General features: G+C 42.6%; 1 long non-coding RNA gene and 1 pseudogene across 1 annotated transcript; one reads left to right on the top strand and one right to left on the bottom strand.

Moving 5' to 3' along the window:
- Nucleotides 1–4,049: 4,049 nt before the first annotated feature.
- Nucleotides 4,050–12,568, bottom strand: LOC148163495 (uncharacterized). Its single transcript, XR_015768863.1, has 2 exons — nt 12,423–12,568; nt 4,050–6,147 (listed from the first exon to the last, which is right to left on the bottom strand). It is a non-coding gene; the product is annotated as an uncharacterized LOC148163495 (long non-coding RNA).
- A 3,160-nt stretch (nt 12,569–15,728) lies between these two features.
- LOC114205942 (large ribosomal subunit protein uL6 pseudogene) lies at nt 15,729–16,317 on the top strand (annotated as a pseudogene).
- Nucleotides 16,318–19,166: the final 2,849 nt, after the last annotated feature.

Genomic DNA, 19,166 nt, shown 5'->3' with positions numbered 1-19,166 from the left:
CACCCTCACTGCCACGCAGCTTTATACCACGGCTTTTACCCCTCTGAGCTACATTTCCCTCATCTAAAAGGAGGGGCTCATAACGCTTCAGAAAAGAGCTACCAGAAGAAACTGTTGAGTGTGTCTCACAAGAGCTAGGCGCACTTCACTGTCACCACTCACTCCCCACCTTTGTACTCACTCTTCTCTCGGGCCGCAGGGTCCACACAGGCGTGTTTGTTGACATGTGTTCCAGCCCGCAGAATCAGCCATCTCTAACGCAGCGGTGCTTCCTGACTCTGGTCTGATCCCCCAAGCCTGGCCCAAGCCTGGCCCTACAACCATTCAGCGAATGTGCTTCTGCAAATAAACAGGTGAATGGGTGATCACTACACTCAGCAATCAACTGGAAATTAGTGACTTTTTATTTTTTTTAATTTTATGTTATTATGTTATGTTAATCACCATACATTACATCATTAGTTTTTGATGCAGTGTTCCATGATTCATTGTTTGTGTATAACACCCAGTGCTCCACACAGAACGTGCCCTCTTTAATACCCATCACCGGGCTAACCCATCCCCCCACCCCCTCCCCTCTAAAACAAATAATCAAGTCAATAAATGAGCAGAAGACATGAACAGACACTTCTCAAAAGAAGACATACAAATGGCTAACAGACACATGAAAAAATGTTCATCATCCTGAGCCATCAGGGAAATTCAAATCAAAACCACATTGAGATACCACCTTACACAAGTTAGAATGGCAAAAATTGACAAGGCAAGAAACAACAAATTCTTTTTTTATTTAAGATATTTGAGAGAGAGAATGAGATAGAGAGAGAGAGCACGAGAGGGGGGAAGGTCAGAGGGAGAAGCAGACTCCCTGCCGAGCAGGGTGCCCGATGCGGGACTCGATCCTGGGACTCCAGGATCATGACCTGAGCTGAAGGCAGTCACCCAACCAACTGAGCCACCCAGGCGCCCCAGAAACAAGAAATTCTTACACTGTTGGTGGGAATGCAAGTTGGTACAGCCACTTTGGAAAACAGTGTGGATGTAACTCAAAAAATTAAAAATAGAGCTACCCTACGACCCAGCAATTGCACTCCTGGGTATTTACCCCAAAGACACAGGTGTAGTGAAAAGAAGGACCATATGCACCCCAGGGTTCATAGCAGCAATGTCCCCAGTAGCCAAACTGTGGAAAGAGCCGAGATGCCCTTCAACAGATGAATGGATAAAGAAGATGTGGTCCATATATACAATGGAATATTACTCAGCCATCAGAAAGGATGAATACCCCACTTTTACATCCACATGGATGGGACTGGAGGAGATGATGCTAAGTGAAATAAGTCCAGCAGAGAAAGTCAATTATCATATGGTTTCACTTATTTGTGAACATAAGGAACAGCAGGGAGGACATTAGGAGAAGGAAGGGAAGAATGAAGGGGGGAAATCGGGGGGGGGGAGACGAACCATGAGAGACGATGGACCCTGAGAAATTAGTGCCTTTTTAAAATAAACAAGTCCTGTGTCTGATCCCTGATGTAAAGCAGAAGAAAGTGAATGGTGGAGTGTGTGTCCCCTGCGGAATCTGTGTCCCCTCCAAGGTCACTTGCAAACATTCCCATGTGTAGGGCTCCGGGGCCAGGACCACGTCTTCAGAGGGACCCATACATTAATGTCCCCATAATTTGGAAATCGGGGTGGTTAAGTTCTAACTGTATTCTGAGCTTTTGGAGCAACTGGAAAAGCACATTAAATCTATCTGTAAGTTGAGGAATGTTTTATATGCTGAATGCTGGGGTATAATTGATAGAAACACAGCTCATCGTGTTGAAGCAACTGAGAAAAACACATTGAAAAGAAGTAGAACAGGGGCGCCTGGGTGGCTCAGTTGGTTAAGCGACTGCCTTCGGCTCAGGTCATGATCCTGGAGTCCCGGGATCGAGTCCCGCATCGGGCTCCCCGCTCAGCGGGGAGTCTGCTTCTCCCTCTGGCCCTCCCCACTCTCATGTGCTCTCTCTCTCTCATTCTCTCTCTCAAATAAATAAAATCTTTTAAAAAAATCTTTAAAAAAAAAGAAAAGAAAAGAAGTAGAACAATATAAAATATAGCTGGAACTTGCGAATTATAAGCCATTTATTTTCCTTTCACACCATATTGGATCACAGAGAAGAGTGATGTCATTATTTTATTATTTATCACTACTGGGACTTAGCCATGTGAGACTTGGCTGAGGTATCTGGATTTCAGACCATTTGTTTTCTGCTTTTATCATTAATCATTCCTCCAGCCAAACCCTGAAGCTATGGAAATGCAGAGATCCCAAACCCCCAGCTGTTATGATCCTGGAAGACTCACTGCCAAATGCCAAATAGCATGTCTGCATGTACAGGTTGGGCCAAAGATGCTGCTAACACAACAACGTACAGGCCCAGGGCTGGAAGGAATGTCGGAAGTCATCTGGGACCCTCACTCCCCAGGCTAAGGGTCTAGGCCTGGGGAGAGGTAGCATCACACTGGAGAGCACCCGTTTTGCCTGACCCTCATTCCTAGATGCATGACTTTGGGTGAGTAATATAAATGCTCCCGGCCGATTTTCTTATTTGCAAACCACCCTCCCCCACCCTTCTCCTGTTCCTCATCATGATGGTTCCCCTTCTGAGAGGTGCACTGCAGAGATGGTGAATGTTTGTGTCAAGTATTCTGGAAGCAACATCACTCCACAGAGGCTGGCCCGGACACTTGGTTCCATGTCACTGGAGCGTCCCACCACTGATACCCAAAGACAGCACGACTTCCAATGGCCATTCTGTCACCTCACTGCCCAATATGGGGACCACTGGTACATCTCGCGCTTGAGTGCTTGAAATGTGGCCATCCAAACTGAGACGTGCTGGAAAGGTAAAATATACGCTGGATTTGAAGGCTTACTACAGAAAGAGCCGACGATCTCCTTCATACTTTCATACTTTCTCCTTTCATACTCCATACTTACCTGGAAATGATGACATTTTGGTATATGAGGTCCAATAAAATATATTACTAAAACTAACTGTACCTGTTTCATTTTACTTCTTTTAATGTGGCTACTAGAAAATTTGAAATTGCCCATATGGCTCCCATCTGTGGCCCACATTCACTTTCTTTTGGATGGCGCTGTCCTAACACCCTCGGCCAGCCCAGCCAAGCCCTCGCACGGGATTTCCTCTCATTCGGCAGAGGCCACCCAGAGACAGGAGACCAGCGACGATGCGGGGGCTTGTCCAAGGCAGCCCAGCTCTCGGCCTCAGGCTGGCTGTTCTGTCAATCTTCACATGGCAGTGGGAACTCAGTCCACACCCTTTCTTGCCTTTTGCTCTCTATTTTCAGGTTTTCACATGGTATCATTTAAAACAGACACCCGTAGATACTTACTTATACTCCCAGGGCCAATGACCTAGCTGAGTGTTATAGGTTAATTATGTCCCCAAAAGTATATGTCCCAGTCCTAACCTCCAGGGCCCATGAATATGAACTTACTTGGAAACAGGGTCTTTGCAGAAGCAATTAGCAAGGATGAGGTCACTGTGGATTAGGGTGACTCTAAATCCAATGATTGGTGTTCTCATAAGAAGAGGAGATGCCTAGCGAAGACAGACGCACAAGGAGCATGCCCTGAGACAACAGAGGCAGCGAGCAGGGTGATGCCCGCAGGGATGCCAAGGATTGCCAGCCACCGCCAGATTCTGGAAGAGACCAGGAAGGATCTGACCCTGAGTCTCAGAGGGAACGCGGCCCTGCTGACACCTGGATTTCCGACTCCAGTGTCCCGCCTTGTGAGAGAATACATGTTAGTTTTAAGCCACCCCATTCGTGGTACTCCATGACGGCAGCCTCAGGAAATGAATACGGTGTGCGGAGGGACCGCCCTCTGATGTGCTCTGCCGTGATGAAAAGAGTTTCCTTTGCAGGTTCATAACCAAATAGCAACCTTTTTGGAAAAAAATACATATTTTATTAGTAATCGTAAGACATAATTTCTAGAAAACAAAGCATAAAGGGTACATAATGTCCAATTCCATTTATAAAAACACAATTTATTGACAGAGAGCTGACCAGTAGTTGCCTGGGGCCAGGCGTGTGGGAAGAAAGGACCACCGAGGGGCACGAGGCAACTTTTGGGGGGTGACGAAAACTTTATATTTTGAATCAGTGGGGGGCTCATGGGTCTATACATTTTTCAAACTTCTTCAAAACGCACAGTTCAAATGGATGCAGTTCATTGTATATTTCAATTAAGTTGATAAAAAGCTAAGCAGGGGATTGTAATAGGCTGAGCATTCAGTAAGTGTTAGCAGGACCATCTCCCTCCTGACGCGGGGCTAGCAAGGTCTCTGCGGAGCCTCAACCCCTGCACCGTTTCAGCTGCTCGGACGGGCTTCTGTGCCGAGTAATCCGCGCCATGAAACCTTCAGCTGCGGTGCCCATGGTGTTGCTTTTATTATTTTTATTTAAGGAAAGGTTTTGACACTGCAGACACAGTAAAAGGAAGTGAAAATCTAATGTTAACAGAAAACACACTTTTAAAAATCACATGCTAGTCAGAGTCTTTTATACTAACATCTTTAACATATTTATAGTTGCAGCTTTTTTCACTTTTCAAATATTTCAGGTAACATATTGTTTGATTCTGTTGGGTCTCTTAACATTTCTGTTACACTGTCTGAGCATGTTTCTCACAAGTGATTTTCATCCATTTGAAAGAACAGGTGGAAATAAGGATGCAAACAAATCATCAAGCATATGAGTCTTTAAAATCTTGTCTAGGTGGGTCATGCTGTTTAAGTCATACTATGAAAAAGGACAATCACAAAGTCTTCACCCAAAGCAACTGCAAAACTCAGAGGCTAATCACAAATGTTCTTGTCATATGGATACCCCAAGCAAACAATGCAAATGGTATTTAAATATCATTGGATCCTGATGAGATTTTAGCTACACAAGAGAGTTTTTTAATGTGAGACACACACACTAATTTTCCTCTTAACCTTAAGCAATGGCATAACCCACCGTTAATATAAAATCCAAAAAAAAAAAAAAAACCTCTGCATCCTTTCCGCTAAAAAATAATCACCTAGACAAAAGAGGTATCAGGAGCCATGGCAAGACTTTGTGTTGCCAGTACTTACAAAACAGTCCTGACAGTTTCAGTCGAAGGGGGGAAGCTGACAGAAATCGGAGAGTTCTCAAAGGGCTTCTGCAAGCCTCTGAGAGCTGGCTAGACATTGTTACAGTCTCCCCGCCCACCACCATAAGTCAGGAATTCCGGTGAGCTCGGAGCTAGAGATACTTTAAAGATGTTCTTGGAAAATATCTGCACGGAAAGGGGTAAATGTGACCACCATAATGATCTGCAATGATATTAATTTACATGCCCCTCTTCGTGTTTTCTTCCACACCACACGACTTTGTCATGCCCCTGCTTAACCAATTAGAGATTAGGAGAAGGTGGAACTAATTATTACCTGGTAATGACAGAATGATTTTTGGCTCCATAAACTGTGAAAAGTATAGATAATGCACTCGAACATTTATGGGATCTTACCTACTCTACTGCTAACCCAAGCCCAATACTACATAAAACGTATGTGTCAGCATTACACTACTATAGTCAGATTTTTAAGGGAATCCAGACAAAGTTGAATTCTTTCAAATAAAATTGTTAGTAACATCATGTTGGATCTTTACATGCATTAATTTTTCAGTGATAAATGGAGCCTGTTATTAGCAGATAGGCTCCCGCCTTTACTCTGTGAACCACACAGAGTTTTACTCTAATCGGTGAGAGCATATGCCCAGAATTGTATGTCTTCTGACATTTATTTCACAGGACTTGTGAGGATGGCTGTAGCTGCCCACCTAGCAGCTTAAAAAATTCTAAGGACAGCCACTGCAATTCTTCAACATCTAAACAGAAAGAAATTCCTGGGCCAAACAGAGCCGATCTGATGGTTTTCTCTTTCCCCTTCGAGGCAAGGCAATGACTCCAGGTCAGCAACAGGCGTGTCCCCACCAGGCTGACAGCCGGTTCCATGTGTCTCAGGGCTGCACCAGGCACTGGGCTGGCCTGACTCTTGGACTCCGCAGGACTCGGCTTTAGGAGGCCTCTCCTCTCTTTGGAAATAAAAAACAAAGGAGATTACAATGGAAATGGCAACAAAAAGATCACTGTTCCCGGGTTTGGCAGAGAGTGAACTCAGCCCAAGCTTCCTCTTGGCTAGCTGCTATCAAAGGTAGTGTTTTCTCTCCACCATTAGCTCGCTACACTGCAGAAACACAAAGGTGAACGATCGTCTTGTCAGACATGGGCTGGAAGGACATGTAGTTAGGAAGAAATATGTGTCCTGACTCTGTCAAGAAAGACCAAGCTCCCTGAAAAGCCAGGTGACCAGAGCCCAGGAGGAGGATTTCTGGGAGTGGAGCACAAGAAGGGTGAGCCCCAGGCCCTGCTGCCTCCTCACACTGGAGGTCAGGGTCAAGGTCAGCGAGGGCCCCACCATCACAGGTAGACCATCAGCCTGCCTTTTGTCCTGTAGGAAAGCAGGAGGCACTGACCTCACTGCGAGTGAACACACCTTTGTTTTAAGTTAACAAGTGTAATCTCAGGGGCTTGGAAATGCCCCATGGTTTTGGTTCTCAATTATGCAAACCTGGATTGTTCCACGTATAAATCACCCATTTGTGTGGATTATGAACAACAAGGAAAAAGCAAACGAGTACACTGAGGCTCACAGACTTCAGCTGGGCAATAAGGGCCATTCAGCCGTGTATGCAGGGACCCGAATCCGCGTCTTCTGGCTCCAGGCCACGCCCACTGCATTTCCGATCTAGGCACGATCGTCCGCCACCCCCTTCACCACAGTCCCTGCGGGGTCAGCCACGAGGAATGACTCGACTTCAGGACCACCAAGCAGAGGATCTCTCCCGTCCTTGATCAGGCACAAGGGGCTGGTGGCTATCTGCTGTGGCGAGAAGTGATACTCTTGGAGTATCCACCACATTTTGTGGAATGTGGCTCTGCCCACGGGACTCTGACCTCATGAACATCAAAACACAAGCAAAGTCGTGGCACTCTGGATTTAACTCAGCATCCTGCACAGGATTTTGTTTGTAGCTGGGCAGTCTTAGCTTTAAGACATGAGCAGCACAATAGAGCCCCTCACTGAGTGTGAGAAATACAGCAAACAAAGAAAGGAAGGGAAGGCGTCAGTAGACACAAATGACATACTTCAAACCACTGCTGTTGCTTATCAGTGAGCAAATTATTTCAAAATCTTTTCGTTAGTAGAACTGGAAATGTACCCAGAGCAGATCGTGGCTCGGATTTCTATTTAGACATCTATCTTTGTCTTTCTGATCTGACATTTCTAAAGGTCTAGAATGATTAACTATTTTTATTTTGTGGTGACGTTTTAGAATATGGCCAAAAGCCGGTTGGCCGTTAGCGAGGAAATCCTTTTGGCTTCGTGCTTGCTGCAATGAACTGTAGTGTTGGTGGAAACATCCTATGAGCTCGCTACAGCAACTGGACATCAGAGCCATCAATACTCTCCTGAGCCGAGAGAGCCATAATTCCAAATTCCATTTAGGCAACCACTGGGCGCTGTTCTGGTAAGTTAGCTATTTCCTCTAGAAACCGTATTTTCTTGCCCTGCCTCTCTAGAGCCGCCTGAAAGTACTGCACTAAGGTAGAAAAGGTTAACCCGGAACAGAGGGGTTTCCTATCTCCTGCCCAACCTTGGTGCAGATCTTTCCAGCAAGCAGTTTCTGAGATACTTCTCCAGAGCTGCCAGCTGACCGGAGGCCACCTCTTCATTCTGCCCCCCCCCCAATTTATTGTTTGTATTAACAATCCCCACCACCGGTTGTCAAATGGCAGATTAAACATCAGAATTAACCATCTGAGGTGCTAAACCAGATAGAAACAAAATTAGAATTAAAATTAGAATTAACTCCCATTCCTGCAAGGAGTGGGGTGGGTAGGTCCAGGCGGAGGACAAATACATGGAAAATCAACAGATCAGAGCCTGTGGAGGCCTGGCCCTGCGGGGTGGGCCCCGGGGCTGCAGCTCTATCCACAGTCACCCTTCCACCCTGTGTCCCCAGGGTGGCGCACGTGAATGCCACGAGGCCTTGCGCGGTGCACCAGGGAGGCCACCCAGAGTGGGCGCCAGAGCCATGCAGGTATTTAGGTCACCGACTTACCACCTCCTTCCTCTCAGAGAGCGTGACGCGATTGATGTGATCAGTCCTGCCCCCGGGCGCCGGGCCGAGCCCCCCTCCCTAGCTGTCTTAACAGCCTGATTCCTGCTGCTTGTGATTAGTGTGGCCTCAGCAACAACTCTGCAGGGGGCTGAGGAATGTTTTGTAATATAAACAATTCCTAGGACCCTTAAATTCGTGTCTATGTAGGTCTAGATTTATCATGAGGGAAGCATCATACGGATTCTGCACATAGCATCCATGAAGCATGATTGTGATTCTTTACAACCAGAACTAGGTAGACACTGAACACTAGTTTTATGAAATACTTTCATTTTTATAAAAACTTTTAAATTTTGCATAAAGTGTATTTCAACTATCAGCTTTATTTATTTTTTTAAAGATTTTTATTTATTTATTTATTTGACAGAGAGAGAGATAGTGAGAGCAGGAACACAAGCAGGGGGAGTGGGAGAGGGAGAAGCAGTCTCCCGCTGAGCAGGGAGCCCGATGCGGGGCTCGATCCCAGGACCCTGGGATCATGACCTGAGCCGAAGGCAGACACTTAAGGACTGAGCCACCCAGGTGCCCCAATCGGATTTATTTATTAAAATAATTTTTATTTAGTCTTTTTATATTCACTAGTTATTATTTCTATTTTGCCTTTTAATTTTAATAAGTCTGAATATTTTACCAAAAAGCTCTCTCAAAAACATCATGAAAAATACATCTAATTTAACTTTTACTTACCTAAATTTATATTTTATTGGTAACATGTTGAAATTTTATATTTTGCAACTGCATTTTCCTTTCTAATCTTCTAGATCAAGGGTTGGTGGATTTTTTCTACAAAAGCCCTACGTTATGGCCTGGTGATGGGTATTGAGGAGGGCACATTCTGCATGGAGCACTGGGTGTTATGAACAAACAATGAATCATGGAACAGTACACCAAAACAAATTATGTAATATATGGTGATTAACATAACAATAAAAAAATTTTTAAAAAAAGCCCTACGTTACATCATTAAAAATGATGAGAGTTGGTATTTTGCTACAAGTAGAAAACCTGAAAATGGGGCCTAAAGCAGAGAAGAAATAGTAACGGAAAACATTCACAGAGGCAGCCTGTCAAAAATTTTAACAACAGGGGTGCCTGGGTGGCTCAGTCCTTGAGTGTCTGCCTTCGGCTCAGGTCATGGTCCCGGGGTCCTGGGATCGAGCCCCGCATCGGGCTCCTTGCTCTGCGGGAAGCCTGCTTTTCCCTCTCCCACTCCCCCTGCTTGTGTTCCCTCTCTTGCACTGTTTGTCAAATAAATAAATAAAATCTTTAAAATTTAACAACAGTAAAGATGAGCACACTTCTGTCAAACATGACACACATAAAATTTGTGAACAGGTGTCACTAGTTTATTTTATGAAAATTTAATTATTGATCAAAACAGCAAATATAAGCATGAAAATCAAATCCACAACTTGAACAATTTGCTATTTTGCCAACTTCAATCATAAGAAACATAACTTCACATATATTTTGATTTTATTTCTATGAATGAATATTGATTATGAACAAATATGAAGAATTTTTATTGTAACCATTTATAGCTTATTTATAATTTTTAAATGTTAACAAACTGAATGCCTGGGTGGCTCAGTTGGGCAAGCGACTGGCTTTTGATTTTGGCTCAGGTCATGATCTCGGGGTCCTGGGATCCAGCTCCTTGTCAGGCTCTGCGCTCAGTGGGGAGTGTGCTTGAAATTTTCTCTCTCCCTCGGTCCCTACCCACCCCCCCTCTCTTTCTAAAATAAATAAACATTTTAAAATAAAATAAAATAAATGTTTAAAAAAAGCATAGTGTCTGGGCCTCCATTAATCACAGGGATTGCTAAGGTCGGGGCACACCCAAATAGAACCACAGGAGGGGCTGTTTCCTGGGCAAACATGAAAGCCCTACATGTCCTAATCAGGGGTCTTCCTGAAAGGCTGGTTTTGATCGTGGAAGCCCCAGATCAGAAGGCATATCCTTCCCCCACCCCCACCTGCATCGCCAGTCCAAGTTCCTCAGGCTAATGAGCAATGATGCCCACATTTTCTCCAGGATCTACTCCCCTCGCCCCCTCCACTTCCCAGCACAATCCTACCCAAAATCTCCACTCCAGCGCACCGGCTGCCGTTGAGAATTGTGCCACCTGGAATGGCTGCACCAGCCCGCCACACCTGTCTCCACGCTCGGGTCACATCTGCCACCTTGATGAAGCTTTCCCTGACTGCACCTGACAGTCTCTCTTCTGTCACCTTGGACAGCACGTGTTCTCTGCACCCCAGGAGGAAGGCGGCCTTGAAGTTATGTCACCAGGGATGATGCCTTATGCCCCGACCACCATCTGACACTTGTTGAGGCGCTACTACATGTCAAGTACTGTTGGGTACTTGACATTCACTCTCAAAGTAGTATTAACGGAACTGAATTGACAACTCTTCCTCCCCCCGATGCTACAGGTCCTGAAATTCCCGCCACACTACGTTTTCCAGATTCTTGCTGATCAAGCTCATATCTTATGCAAACCAACCCATCCCACTGTATTTCATTAACTGTTCAGAGCAGAGGAGTCACTCAACAAAAATGCAGTATTGTTGCTATAGAGGTCAAAGAAAAAAAATCGTATCTAAGCTTTAAGTAACTATGCAGCAACTACAGCTTTTACGTGTACGTATGTCATTCATCAAAATTAACTCCTAGCTTAGCCTTACTCGCTTCTATACCACACATACAAAATATTTGTTTTTTTTTCACATCCCAAATATGGCAAGTCTGAGAAACATTGTTTTAAATGGTTGGAAAGATGACCAAGAAAAATTATTTCACCCAAAATGAAATTAACACTTCTCTGATAAATTCATTAGACTCCTAGAAAGCATACCAAAAAGTTAACTAATGACATATGTTATGCTATTTTTTTTTCAAATATCAATATAAATAGATGAGATCTATAAAGAAAGAACCTACATCTGGTCGTTATTTCTCATTGACTGCTTGGCTAGCTCTGGTAAAAGAAGAATGAGAACTCCATTTGACTGTCCACGATTTTTATGACTATTATTTTTATAAGATCTGTTTTATCTTTAAAAAAGGGCGGGGGGAGGTGGCGCCTGGGTGGCTCAGTTAGTTACGCATCTGACTCTTGGTTTCGGCTCAGGTCGTCATCTCACGTGCCCTGAGACAGAGCCCTCCATCGGGCTCCGCGCTCAGTGTCAGTCTGCTTAAAATTCTCTCTCCCTCTGCCCCTCCCCCCACTAGTACACACGTGCACTCCCTCAAATAAATACATAAATCTTTAAAAAAAAAAAACCTGTCTTTACCACGGAAAGATGAGAACTACACTCTTACAGTAAAAAGATACTTTGAGAGAAGTAATTATTTTTAGATATCTAATCCAAATGTTTAGTTTGCCCCATGTTCACGGTTTTGAGAAAACAGTTCTAGGAACACATGGGCCTTTGAGGGGTTGTTACAGGAAGCTGTGTTTCCATCAAGCGCATTTGTCTCTGCAGTGGAGGGTAGGTGCCTGCTCACACAGAGTCACAAAAGCTGGTTACACACAACTCTCCCATTGGTACAGTCACTGGTGTCACCTTGACAGCTGGGAATCAGCCATGGTGGGAAGAGTCACACCTCGGAAGCTGACAAATGTTTACAGGAAGGGCTTCCCCCACCCTCTCCCAGAAAGCCAACTGTTCACCATTTACCAGCACACCACTGCCTATTAGCTAAGACTTTTTCCCCCAGAGTATTCTTGGTGAGCATATGGGAAGAGGAGAAGAAATAATGTAACCATTTTGAAAATGTAAACACAGATGTTGGAGGAAGGGTCCAAACTTCTAGTTTTAAGACGAATAAATGCTGAAAATCTAAAGTATAGTATGGTGATTATAGTTAAAAAATACCAGATCATAGACTTGAACATTTCTAAGAGAGTAGAGCTTAAGTGTTCTCACCACAAAAAAGAAATGGTAATTATGTGATATGATGGAGATGCTAGCTAAAGCAACAGTGGTAATAATGTTGCAATATATAATGCATCAAAACATTGTACACCTTAAACTCATAAATGTGATATATCAACTATATAGCAATAAATATGGAAAAATTTTTTCAAAAAAAAAAGAAAAGAAAAGAAAGGGGGTACCTGGATGGCACAGTCAGGTAAGGGTCTTCTTTTGACTCCAGTCATGATCTCAGGGTACCGGGATCGAGCCCCATGTCAGGCTCCCCACGGAGCAGGGAGTCTGTTTCTCCCTCTCCCTCTGCCCTTCCCCCTGCTGGTGCTCCCAATCTCTCTCTCTCTCAAAAAAATAAATACCTTTAAAAAAGAAAAAGAAAAGAAAGTTTAACTCCAGAATTCCTAAAAAAACAAATGGAATACAAAAGGAATTATCATGGAAAAGTTTTTACAAGAGTAATGAGGAGTCAGTGATTTGGGGCTAAAAAATGAGGTAGCTGATGTTGATAATTACGAAGTTGGTCTCCCATACTTTTCATTTCCTTATATTTTCTACCAGTTTCTGTATTAAAGCTTTAATAGTAGCATAGAAAGTATACATGATTTTGGCCTTAAAATTTATCAAAAGAAATTAAAACATACCAAAAATCAGTGTTTCATGAAAAGTTCTAAGTTTTCATTGGACAGATTTTTTTTAAATAAAAATAAAAGAAGTTATGACATCTAAGAGCTACAGTTTGCTGACCAGCTCACCAGCACCTGTACCCCTAGGAGGTAGGTATTCCCTGACCTTTCTCCCATGGCAATCTGGAATTTGCCCATTATGCAAAATGTCAGAAATAGATCAAAATATGTCACTATGAGAAATAAGAAAAAAATTTAAACTCACCAATTTTCTAATTTTAAAAATTTTGAATATCCTATGTGTGCTTCCCTCTGCCCCCCAGAAAAGAAGTCAGCTTACTTAGCATGTAAACTTGTTTTCCTACCAAAAAGTGTGACAGGGAAATTTTATTCAAACTAACGTGTGTTGGCGTTACTAGTGCACAATGCCAAAGACATACCACGTCTAAAATCTCTTTTAAAATTCTCTGAGTAGGTCATTCTAAACCTCAAAGTTCACATTCAAATCTCTTTTAAGTGTTTTATCCCAGCATTTGAAATGAGAAACAGGAGCTAAGGAACAAACAGAGCATCAAATGAGTCCATGATGTGCAGTTAAAGCTGGGTTTTCACTGAATTTTCTTTTCAATCATTTAGCTGAGTCACCAACAGTGAATTATTCTGCATATGCCTTATGAATAATAAGCAGAGATACTTCTTAAAAGCAACCCATAATCTTGGTGATAAATGGCGTTCTTATAGCCAAGATGCCATTTCCAGGTAAAACTCGTGCCCACCTGTTTCTAAATGGATTTCCACATCGCTAATATCTCATTAAAAGATAAGGTGTGCCTTGGCCAGCCCCAGAAGAGCTGTAGGAAATGACCAGACAGCCAAGTAAGGGGAGCTGCCTATTTCAAAATGAACAAAGACATATCACTTCCCTATCCCACCTGGACTTATCCAAGACCCAAAAAGCAAGCCCACGAGGTTTGCAGCTGGGACTAGCCTGCAGAGTCTGTGCTTGGAACTCATGCATTTTCCCCAAATGAGAGCCCCCAGCGTTCACCCATGGTCTTCAGCAGTGCTGATGTGTATGTCCATGTGACGTTTTGTTAGCTTGTTTCTAGTCTACAATAGATTGAAGGTAGTCAATTACAGTGGGGAGGATGAAGTGTTGAGACAAATTCCCTGGAAGAAGAGTTCACCGACAGGGCAGAGCCAGAAAGAGAAGGACAGAAACAGCAGGACACCAAAGACCTATAGGGATCTTCATTCCATACACCATTACACAGCCATCTGTTTTCACAATGCTCATCCTGAGTCGTCGAGACGATTACGTTGCCTGAGTATGCATGAGGTCCTTTCACACAGATTTACCCTCCCAAGATGTGCTCACAGGTGTGTGAGCACTCTGCAACCACAGTTCAGTGAGTAGCCACACCTCTATCGCGGTCCCTGCAGGGCACCGGCTAGCAGCCAGAGTTACTAAAATCCTATTCTGGGTTGGATGGGGTGTGTGCTCACTTGTGTGGTGCCCCTGAGTCAAGTGGAGGCATAAAAAACACCCTTCCATCTCCCCTTCATACACTTTCAGAAGAAAACTAGTCCACTTGCCCCTGGAAGAATGAGAACCCTATAGTCTACAGCTGTTTACCGTCACTGGGCAAAATCTCTCACCCTACCTTCCAAGTATTTCTCTACCAACATTATTTATTCTACCCAAAAATCTCCTTTCCAAAGGGCAAAAGGCAAGAGAATGTTCTATCTCTGATACAGAGAAATTCTGTCAAAAAACAAATCCCCTCAAAACTACAAAACTAAAGGCAAAACCCAGGACATCTATTTCAGGCCAAGATGTAGTAACAGGGACTGGATTCATTCTCTTTGTTTAAACAACTAGAAAACCAGAAAAAATATATGATTTTCTGGCACTGGACAGCCAGCATCACTGTAGTCCCTGAAGAAGGGAAATAAACAAGGGGGCCACAATTTCTTGGCTTTCTGCCTGGAGGCAGTTTCCAGGCCAAAGAGCAGACAAGCCAGGAGAACCCAACCAGACCAAGGGGATGGGGCAGCAGTGGGGGCAGGAGTATCAGAGAGGACGGGGCTGCCCAAAGAGCAAGCTCCAAGATCTGCAGACTCCTCTGGTGAAAAAGTGATCTGTATATCCAGGAGAAATAACTACCCAAGAAAAGACCCACCATGAAGAAACAGGCAATTTCCAAAGCCCACCTAAACTGGAAATAGTTGATGCTCCTGCCAGCCATGTGGGAAGACCTCATTGCACTTGGAATGTCAGGTAGACTCCTCCTAAAGCTTCCTTCCACATGATCTGGAAGACCTAGGCAGGTATATGCCTGCTATGCTGGGATCTTCCTAGCAGGAGGCCATCTTTAGAACCATGCCAGTCTGGACCCAGCCTGCTCAACGAAGGATGTGAAATGAACCCAAAAGTCTGTCCCATGGGCTATGAGGTGGTCTGACTCGAGTTCAGCCCAGCCAGGGTACCCCAAACCAAATAGAAACTGATCAAGTTATCAGATCTTCTCCCTTTGCATTAGATCAAATGAGTTTTGTAAATTAATCTGACTCAGTCTGAGCTTTCTGGTTCATGTACAAAATGTGAAGCAATGGCTATTAATGTGCTCGATCCAAAGGAATAATGTAAAGAGTTAAATTATGCCAGTTTTACATCCTGTCACCAGATATTTAAAATAGAAAATCAGTTTAATTCCAGTGATGATTCAGTTTCTCATCCAAATTCATAGAATAAAGTAAATGTTTTTGGAATTCCATTCTGTTGAGGATGAGAGCACCTGACATTACTGTGAATGCTATTGTGAATTCAGTTAAAAAACTGAACATATGAGATTTTTGCCACATCTCCTGCGAGAATGAAGACCATTCTCAGCAATCAGACTGTCAACATTCCAGAAAATGTCGACATCACTCTGAAGGGATGCACAGTTATTGTAAAGGGACCCAGAGGAACCCTGCGAAGGGACTTCAATCACATCAATGTAGAACTCAGTCTTCTTGGAAAGAAAATGACGAGGCTCTGAGTTGACAAATGGTGGGGAAATAGAAAAGAGCTGGCTACTGTTCGCACTATCTGTAGTCATGTACAGAACATGATCAAGGGCGTTACACTGGGCTTCCATTACAAGATGAGGTCTGTGTATGCTCACTTCCCCGTCAACGTCGTTATTCAGGAGAATGGTTCTCTTGTTGAAATCCGAAATTTCTTGGGTGAGAAATACATCCGCAGGGTTCGGATGAGGCCAGGTGTTGCTTGTTCTGTATCTCAAGCCCAAAAAGATGAGTTAATTCTCGAAGGAAATGACATTGAACTTGTATCGAACTCAGCTGCTTTGATTCAGCAAGCCACAACTGTTAAAAACAAGGATATCAGAAAATTTTTGGATGGTATCTATGTTTCTGAAAAAGGAACAGTTCAGCAGGCTGATGAATAAGATCTGAGTGGTCCATCTACAGAAACAGCAAGATGCCGGATGATTTTTCAGACTTGTGATATTTTAAATATGCAATAAAAGCTATACTGATAAAAAAAACTGAACATATGACAAAATAGTAGGTTTTGTGAGGATCACATGAGTCCACATTGAAGTGGAGCACTGTGTTGTGGTTCAGTAATATTCTTACCAAACTGAGGACTTACGGAGCAGAAAGGTATTCAGAATGGTTGTGCTGTGCATGTGATAGTCCACCAACCAGCTGTCATTGTCAAATTGATATCTTTATATATCAAAGAGCATGTGAACTACAATGTTTTGGTGACAATGTTGTTAAACAAAAACAAACTCTACTTGCTGATAGGTCCTTTTCTCTCTGCTTCCTCTCATCCACCATTGCAAAAATGTTTGCACTTTGAAGAACCCCTTTGTACATCAAACTAAGGGTTCTACAATGGATTAAATATTTCTTATATTTTTCTAAATTTTTGTTTTAGTTTGTTCAAAATCTGTTGTAAGCTTTGATCAGATTATTCAACCCAAAGAGCCAAATAAAACCTACTTTTGAAGTCTGGGCAACTTGCAATTATTGGGGAAAAGCTTGAAAACAGGACTCATTGACATTTATCCTTACAAAAACAAAAGAAACGCCCAACATTTTAAATGATGAGAGGCCAACGGGAGAGGAGGATTTCATTCTGAAATTCTATAATTTTGCTTGAAACCATCTCAACTTGTAGGAGGAATTTGTTGATGAAGCACCTATTTTTAATTGTATGAATTTATATGTTGTACCACAAGAAGATAAAATTCAGAAGCATCATGATTTTGTAGCATATAAACTTAACAAAACATTCAAAGATCATCAAAAGAAACAACTTCTCTGATGAGTTTATAAAAATATTTGTCAATGGAATGTGCCTTAAATGGAAACAACAAAGACAATAACCACAAAAGTATTTGTTTGAAATATTTACAATTTCAATATTTTTTAAATAGTATTGAGAATTTCCATATTTAGCAAAATTTGCTCTGCACTTACCAGGTCCCTAAACACCTCTGAGAGAGTATTTTCTCAATTAAAAATCTGTAAAATTAAAGTAAATAGAGAAGGAGTCAAATGAAGGTGTCAAAAATCTCAAATTTATTATCCACAAATGTTACTTTGAAGATGATTGCTGAAAATTTTATGAAAAATTAGTAAGAGACTATATTAAAACATACATTTTTTAAAAAAAATCAAGGACACGGTATTAAATAAAGATAATTTTAGGATGCAATTAACACATATGAACATATACCAAGAATAGTCATTTTGCTTTAAGTTCAGATAACATCAAAAATCTCCATTTATTTTGTTTTAATGCACATAGATATTTTGTGTTTTATATAAAAACTTGTTTTAAGAAGTTTTTCTAATATAACTATCTTCAGATGCACCAATGTGATCAAATTAATTTGGAGTTAATAAATCTCTCTCCCTCCACCCCGGCTCTGTCTCTTTTTAGGTATGTCTGTGTATGTATGTCTGTGTGACTTTCTCTACCCTATCCTCCTTCCCTCTTTCTCTCCCTCCCTTTATGCACATATGCATATACTAAATTATCTTTAATACTCTTTTTGCTATTAAAAATATCCTGGTTCAGGGGCACCTGGGTGGCTCAGTCAGTTAAACATCTGCCTTCAGGTCAGATCATGATCTCAGTCTCCTGGGATAGAGCCCCACGTCATCGGGCTCTCTGCTCAGTGGGAAGCCTGCTTCTCCCTCTCCCTCTGCCTGCCGCTCCCCCTGCTTCTCTTCTCTCTTTATATATATATTTATTGGTTCAAATAATAGATTATATGATCATCCTAATCATTGGCTCAATGGAGAATGCTTCAGCTTTTCCTTCCCTCCTTCCCTTTAAGTAGAGGGAGAAAAGTGCTTGCTCCGACATCCACCCAAAATCAAGTGAAGGAGGCGTCATATGTACCAATCACAAAAATTAAGGGCTTGCAAGAGAGATAATCTGATGTGCCATTCCCCAGTTGGGAGCCTGCATGGCAGCTGACTTGCTGATCTGCCTCTCTGTACTTACATGAACCAAAGGAGAACAGAGTTAAAATGCGGCAGATGCAAAACTGGGGAAGCACACAGTCCTAGCATTTGCATGTCAAGAATGCATGAGAGAAGCACTTCTGAGATGGCAGAGTAAGAACCATCAGAAGACCACCCCTCTATACAAGTAATGAAAATACTACCAAAGAGTGTCAAAATTAACTTTTTCATAACTTATGAAATTAACCAAAATGTTGCAGCTATTCAAAGAGCATTTATTCAAGACAAATAACTGAATCTCAGTAAGAACAGCAAACCTATTTCAATCTCCCTCTCCCCAGCTTAGCAGTAGCCATGAAAACTAACAGTCTCATAACTGTAGTAGCTGTGAAAAATTGTAGCTTAGCATCCACTGGAGAAAGTAGAATGGGTTTAGGACTCCCCAGAAGTTCATACCAAGATATCTGTCCCTATTTGACCTGTCTGGCAGCATTGTAAAAAGCTCTATTCTCGGGGTTTCTCTTTATTTAATATGACTCTGGGGCTCACTCTGTACAAACAGCCATATCCCCTGGGGCACTTCTCGAAAACAATCAGTGGCAATTGTTTAACATTGTGGCTGCTTGAAGTGGCAACATTAGTTAGGGCTGACCAAAAATTCTTACTTCTTAAGTTTTAGTTTAAAGGAAAAACTAGGGAATGAGATGTCAAGAGGGACCTTTGCAAAGTTCTGACATATTCTTGAGAAGCTAAAAGGTCACATACACATGCAGAGCTGTGTGTATACTCAGGAAAACCTGAGAAGGCCCTGCA

Source organism: Eumetopias jubatus, unplaced genomic scaffold, assembly GCF_037043125.1.
Source record: "Eumetopias jubatus isolate StellerSeaLion01/CBP00866 unplaced genomic scaffold, mEumJub1_p1.0 scaffold_9, whole genome shotgun sequence".
Classification (NCBI taxonomy): Eukaryota; Metazoa; Chordata; class Mammalia; order Carnivora; family Otariidae; genus Eumetopias; species Eumetopias jubatus.
This window is presented reverse-complemented; position numbering and strand designations above follow the sequence as displayed.